This window comes from Lathyrus oleraceus, chromosome 3 (genome assembly GCF_024323335.1).
Source record: "Lathyrus oleraceus cultivar Zhongwan6 chromosome 3, CAAS_Psat_ZW6_1.0, whole genome shotgun sequence".
NCBI classification, from domain to species: Eukaryota; Viridiplantae; Streptophyta; class Magnoliopsida; order Fabales; family Fabaceae; genus Lathyrus; species Lathyrus oleraceus.
The window spans coordinates 329,741,177-329,749,310 of record NC_066581.1 but is presented as its reverse complement, the minus strand read 5'-3'; positions in this window follow the sequence as shown (position 1 = coordinate 329,749,310).

Here is an 8,134-nt window from a genome sequence, read left to right as displayed (position 1 = left end):
GGGTCATGTGAGCTCATTGGAACCACCCTAGGGCTTTGATCTCATGGAGAATGCTCTTGTTGCCTTGCACAGTTGAACCTCCTGACCAGTCTTGCCTGATGAGATGCAATGGACAATGCAATGACAATGCAATGTTAATGACCTAAAAATGAAATGTATATACAAATGGGAGGTGCAAATTTGAGGTGCTACAGCTTCCCCTATTCAATCAACTAGGAACCTGAACGGATGAGAGCAACGGCTGTCAGACCTTCAAGGTAAACAGGGATTGAATACCAAAGAACCGTAGAAATTTGCACTCTGCGGGGATCCAAGAAAGGAAAATTCACCAACAGAAGCTTCCACTGGGATCTGATATTTGTCACTGAACCAGTCAAGACGTTTACCAATGACTCCATTGGGGATTTTGATTTTTATCAGTAAAAGATACAACTAGACGTCAACGGACGAATAGGAAAAACTCATCGTTTATCGACAACAACAGAAGGGTGACCAGACATCAACGGATGACCTGGGAAGACTCGACTAGACGTCAACGGACGAACGGGAGAAGCTCGACGTTTATCGACACCAACGGAGAGGTGACCAGACATTTACCGATGACTGGGGTGAGATACAACCATACGTCAACGGACGCATGGGAAAAACTCAACGTTTATCGAAACCAACGGAGAGGTTAATGACTTCACTGGGGAAGGAAAAGAGATGTTACGAACATCGGAAGATGATGTTTACTGACATCAAAAAGGAATAGCCAGACATTTACCGATGACTGGAGTGAGACTCGATGTTTACCGACACCGAAAGATGATGTTTACCGACATCCAAAAAAAACGACCAGACATTTACCGATGACTGGGGACAAGATATGCAGCCAGACGTCAACGGACGACTGGGAAAAACTCAACGTTTATCGAAACCAACGGAGAGGTGACCAGATATCAACGGATGAACAGGGAGAAAGGATACAACCATACGTCAACGGACGCATGGGAAAAACTCAACGTTTATCGAAACCAACAGAGAGGTTACCAGACATCAATGGATGAACTGGAAAAGCGACTCGATGTTTACCGACACCGAAAGATGATGCGTACAAAAGTGAAGTAAGACCAGACATTTACCGATGACTGGAAGAAAAACTTGACATTTACCGACATCGAAAGATGATGTTTACCGACACCAAAACAAAGGGTAACCAGACATTAACGAATGACTGGAGTAAAACTCGATGTTTAATGACACCGAAACAATGGTGTTTACCGACACCAAGGAAAGAAAGGACAACCAGACATTTACCGATGACTGGAGTAAAACTCGATGTTTACCGACACCGAAAGATGGTGTTTACTGACACCAAGGAAAGAACACACACGGGTGCTGACATGACACTTACCAGTATCACAAGGATGACATCTTCAATATGTCCAGGCAAAGCCAAACACTTGCTGAGGATCTCACTCGGGAGAATCAAGCTTTCCTTCCACGGACGGGTGGGAAATAAACCTCTCTGGGGAGTTATCAATCCTGGATGCTGTCAGGAGCAACTGTAGCAAATGTGATGTACAGATGTTGAACAATGATCCTCCTCTGCCGGGGATATGACCTGATCAGGTTTAACACACGCATGCATATGTTTGAATTTTTCTATAGCATAATGCTCCATATTGAATGGAAATGCTACGCGATTTGAGGATGCCATGATTACTACATGCAAGATGCAAAATGATGAAAACTCCTGCTGGGGGCAACGGATTGCTCTGCTGAGCATACAAACTGATGAATTCTCCCACCCTGTGGGGAGACTCTGTCTGAGGAATACTCTGCGGGGAATAACACCAACTTCTCACTCATGCTGGGGAATAGCACTGCTGCTGGAGAAAGAAAAGATCCCACCGGGGACAACCTTCACCGGATCCAATCCACTCGGGGACTCTGCCAGGGAAGCAACTAATGCTCGCCTCCGCTGAGGGTAGTGACCAATTCACAAGGCCTTCCTTCTTTTCTTTTGGCATGGCAAGTTTTTGGAGCTTGGATTACTAGTCATGATCTCTAACTTGTGTTTGTTTGCCTATAGTTTTATTGACCGGCCTCAGATAGGTGTGACTACTACATTAGTCCATTTATGATTGCTTAACATAGTGCTAAATTGTCTTATGACTCACTAACATTAACTACTAATTACTAACTTTAATTCAAGCATTTAATTCTTGCAATTTACTTTCTTGCTCATTTATTCATATTGCCTTTTCCCTTTGCTCACTTGAGCTCATATTTTATGTTTATGCCATTTTCCTTTTGCTCATTTGAGCATATTATTGTATATAAATATATTTGTTGCTTTGTGTTTGTTTTGTCTTTGTTTGTGTGAACCCAATGCAAAAAGGAGAAAGGACTTAGAATTAGGACCTTACATATGCTTAAAGGAGTTCAAGAGCAACTAGGCCTCATGCCTTTAGAATGCTAAACTTGTTGAAGAGCAAATAGGCCTCATGCCTTTAGAATGCTAAATCTTGAAAGTTGACTTAAAAGGACCCCTAATCTAAACTCATTCTTTGTCCATTTCTCTTATGGTGTTGTGAACTTTTTGATTGTTTGTTCTTGTGTGATATTCCATCTTGAGATAGTAAGAAGGACAATTGTCATGAATAGCCAAGCTAAGAGAGACAAGCCAAATGGAGATCCTAGGAGCTTGAATATAATATTTGTTTTGATTGCTTGTTGCTTGCTAAGTCCAAAGGAAAGGAGCATCTTGAATCATCTTTATGATCTCCAGAAAAGGAACTCCAAGGGTTTTATCTTTTCTCTTCTCTTTGCATATTTAGGACTAGCCCTTCTCTTCTTCTCCCCACTCTAACCCAAGCCAAACTCATTTTGAGCAAACATTGACATTGTTTTCAAAACTAGAAACCTAGGCCTTACGCCTTTGATTTTTTTTCAAAATATTTTCATTAATACTCATTGTAAATGAATCCTAAGTCAACTTTGACCTCACTTTATGAATACTTCTAACTTGTAAATACAACTCACTTCAAGTTGTTTTTGTGGTTCCAATGGCCACCTTTGTTAAACCTTTTCATAAGCATTAGTCATAGGCTTGAGTTATCATAGTGGTTGATATAAACCTCACCTTATCCTTAGTGATTGGACTATAAGTCTCCCATACTTATTATAGGGTTAACCCCTCACTAGTATGTTGAAGCTCTCCTCACATGGTGGATTGTTGGTTTAGGTTGAGTTTTCTCCCTTTGATAACAAAAGACCTTAAGGCTTTTGATCAAATCAATTCACCAATCTTTTGAGATTTTTACCCTGAACTACAAGGTTTTGATCCTACCTTTATGATGGTACGTAGGCAATGGGTTCATCCATTCAAACAACAAAATTGTAAATAATATGTACATTCTTTTCTCATCCCCCCAATCTTGTTTGCACAAATCTTTTCACAAATACCAACCTACAATATACATTTGCAAAAAGGGCTCCCTTAGAGTACTAAGGATGTTTTGGGTGCTTAAAACCTTCCCATTTCATAACCAACCCCCTTGCCCAGATCTCTGACATTTTTATTAGTTTTTGATTTGATAAAACTTCTTACTTGGTTTTTGTTCGCTTTCTAACCTTTCCTTTGGATAAATAGAAGTGCGGTGGCGACTCGAATTGTATGATTTACTTTTGATTTAGTCAATAAATCTAAAGGTAATGAATACCCCGCTACAGAAAAGTGGCGACTCTGCTGGGGACACATTCACCCTAGTGGGTTTAGCCTACTTTTTGCTTTTGTTGTATTGTATATTTATATTTATTTGTGACATATTTTTGTGCAAATTTAGGATGACTGTATTATTTGTAATGTATGAATTGCTTGATATATCAATTGCTTGTGTGCTTGATGGTCTCTTGTGAGATGAGTTCTATACCCGAACTCGAGTGCACTTATGATAGGAGAATGGCATAGTCTTGTTGACTTGTGTGGAGTTATTCCTTAGCAAGTTGACTTGCAAGCCCATTCACTTGGTGGAGGTCTTGTTGGGATCAATAATGTCACACGAGTAGTCGTGGTTAGGCATTACTCTTTCCAATATATACCTTAGAAGCCAAGGACCTTAGATTACCTAGCCCATCTTGGCCTATTTTAGGACGTAGTACGAAGGTCGTTCAAGTGTAAGATTTGATACCATTGTTACGCGATACTACACTCATAAGAGTCTCTCTTAAGAATATTTTTGGAATACGAGTAGTCGTTTATCCGATAATATCCGAAAGATGAGATGATGACTATGGGGACCTCTTTTAGAACATGATTGTCAGGTTTAACCATAGTACACTCCCTTTGGGTGGTTCTTAACCGAGACTCCATGCTCGTGACTTGCAACAAACCCTTGATTCACGGTTGATTCCGTTCTTGTATATCGTCAATATCAATGGAACTTGGGTGTTGATAAGGTGTAAACCATAATCCACCAAAATGGATGATTGATATTGAGGATGACTTGATCCATCCCGTGACCTTTGTATGGTGTGACTTGCTTGATCCTTGAGTGTGATTGTTGCATCAATGCATTCATTTGCATCCATACCATCAACAATGAGAAAATTTTCAAGGAACTTAAGAGGTCTATTTGCGAATTTTCAGACATGGATAAGCAAAGAAGGAATACGAAGAAGTACAGTTTTAGACAACCCGACTTGAAAGAGTTAAGGAGTTTGACATCCTATGTATTAGACCCCTTGGAGTTCAAAGCTCGCCATGGGAAGCTTCTGTCTATTCTTGCTACTCAGGTGGATGAAGGTCTGATGAGTGTGTTGGTGCAGTTCTACGATCCTCTGTATCGTTGCTTCACTTTTCCGGATTTCCAACTTTTGCCTACCCTTGAGGAGTATGCCTATCTTGTGGGCATACCTATCTTGGATCAGTTACCGTTCAGTGGCTTGGAGAGGGTTCCTTCTTCCCAAGAGATTGCTGATCTGCTTCACATAGATGTGTCTGATATTGGTGCTCATATGTCTACCAAAGGTGGAATTCAAGGTCTCCCATCTGATTTTCTCATTGCCCAAGCTACTTTGTTTGGGAAGGCCATGAGTGAGGATGCCTTTGAGGCCATATTTGTGCTGCTCATCTATGGGCTAGTGTTATTTCCCAACATCGATAATTTTGTGGATGTGAACGCTATTAGGATTTTCTCTACTCTTAATCTCGTTCCTACTCTGTTGGGTGATGTAGCGGTGTATTCGTCACTTTATGATTTATTGATTAAACCAAAAGCAAAGCATACAAAGAAATCGAGTCGCCACCGCACTTTTATTTATCCAAAGGATTGGCTAAAAAGCGAACAAAATCCTAAGAAGTTTTACACATAGAAAACTAATGAAAAGATCAGAGAATCTGGGTAAGGGGTTAATTACACAATGGGAAGGTGTTAGGCACCCAAAACGTCCTAGGTACTCCTAGGGAGCCCTTTTCACACTTGTTGTATAAAAATGTTTATTTGTTTATGACATATTGTGCAAACATGATTGGGAAGATGAGAAAAGAATGTACAATTTGTTATTTTTGTGTTTGAACGGATGAACCTGTTGCCTACGTACCTTCCATGAAAGGTAAGGATCAAAACGCCGTAGTTCGGCTAAAAAATTTCCAAAATATGAATGGGTTCATTTTAAAACAAGAGCACTAAGGCTTTTCATTATCAACGGGAGAAAACTCAACCAAGACCAACAATCCACCATGCGAGGATAGCTTCAACATACTAGTGAGGGGTTAACCCTATAATAAGTATGGAAGACTTACAATCAACTCACTAAGGATGTGGTGAGATTTACATCAACCACTATGAGAATTGAAACCTATGGCTAATGTATGAAAACATATCAACAATGGACAAAGCCACAAAACAATTGAATGGGTGAAGTTAATTGATTATGAGTATTCACAAAGGGATGGTCCAAGTATGATTAGTATTCAATTCAAAGAAGTGTTACCAAAAGTGAAGTTTGAAAGTCAAGGACTTAAGGTCCAGGTTTCTAATTTGAAAAGACATGAAGATGTTTGCACAATAGTTCAAAGTTTTTGAATTAACAATGTGAAAAGGGATTTTGAAACAAAAAGGATGTGGATGAAGGAGTGTAAAACTTCCTAGAAGTTCACCTCTTGAGATCATATGGAAGATGATTCAAGTGTGTCCTTTAGAATAAATAACAAGTAAGCAAATGTAAAGCAAGGTGATACCGGATGCCAATCAATGGACTTATACCAATCTCACAAACAAAGGTGGATACCGGATACCAATCAATGGATTTACACCAATCTCCTAAAACAAAACAATGATACCGGATGCCAATCAATGGACTTATTCCAATCTCACAAGGCGAAGCAAAACATGGATATCAGATACCAATCAATGAATTTACACCAATCTCCTAAAACAAACAAGGATGTCAGATGCCAATAAATGGACTGATTCCAATCTCCTAAGGTAAAACAAAACATGGATGTCAGATGCCAATCTATCTGGGCTTACACCAATCTCCAAAGGATGATCATAGGAGTACAAAGGCCAACAACATGGACTTACAATTGAATCCTCACATACCACAAACAAACAAAAGCACTAAGCAAAGAGGACATAAGTAGCCAATGAAATGGTCTTATACTCAATCCCTTCCAAATCATAGGAACAAAGGCCAATGAATGGGCTTACAGTTGATTCCTCAATGGGCAAACTCAAACAAATCACAAAGATATGAAATGATGATCATGCAATAATGACCAATTAATGATGATAAATGCACAAAGGCAAACAAGCAAACATGTACAGATGAACCAATAAGCAAACAATGATTCAGTTAGCACACACTATATCCAAGCAATTAGGCTCAAGCAAGGGTTAGACTTTAAAGTCAACTGGAATGGGGTAAGTGGTGCTCTTAACCTTAACATTGAGAGTTAAGGTGAAGCAGATGAAAGGATATGAGGGGTGTGCCTCATTACTCTTATCCCTGGTCAGGGAGAGCTTTGAATATCAGAAGGTGTGGGAGTTCAGAAAGTTGGAACTCTCTCCACAAGAGAATGACTCTATAGATCTTGGGTTAAGATCCACAATGCTACAACATGTAATGTGAGCAAAGGGATGACACACTGAATAGTAGGATATGGACTACACATCTCTTTTATCTACCAATTGCCTTATCAAAAGGACTTTTCCTGCTTGGGGATAAAGATAAACAATCACAAGCATTGCCTCTTAAGGAGGACTTCAGACAGGTGCCTGGCCACATAACAAGCCAGGTCTTCCAGAATACATGAAGAAGAGAAATTATACCTAATTGGTTAAGCAACCAAGCAAGTTCAAAATGAACTTAAGCAACTAATGTACCTGTGGAAACATCAAACAAATCAGTATGCAACTCAGATAAACAACCAACAGTAATGCAACAGACAACCAATATAGGCAAAGGCATAAGCCACAAGTCAATCCCAATTGAATCAACATCAACCTACAAAACACACATTAGTAATCAAAAGCAAATATCAAATGCTCTCAAGATGAGGCATCATCAATTGTGTAACTTGCATGTGCAACCTGAAACAAAGCTCCAAACATGAGAAGCAAACCACTAGGGCAAAGCCTAGGGTCAAAGGGGGAGAAATAATTCAAAACAGAACATGAAAATTGACAAGAATCAAGATTAATCAAATTAGAACATCATCCAAAAGGTCTTATGTCAATATCAATCACCAAATTCATTTCATAAAGCAATCATGTCAAAGTAAGCACATTGGAATCACATTGGAGCAACAGAATGATCAAAGGCATATTAATTCCAGAATGGCTCAATAAATCTCAAGAAAAATCATGGCTAAACAGCACACATCTAATGATCAGCACACCAAAAATAATGGCATTTGGACAAGTATAAGCAAGTCAAAGAAATTCACTAAGTCAAAGTGAGCATAAACAAGCTCAAAGGAGGCACAAATTGATACATCAACTTAAGGCAATTCTAAAACAGAGATGACAAGTGATAAATGATCCAAACCAAAGCCAAGACAAACTTCAATGTGTCTAGAAAACATGTGCAAAATTTCAAGTTCATATGATAAAGCATAAGCATTTCACAAATCAACTAAGTT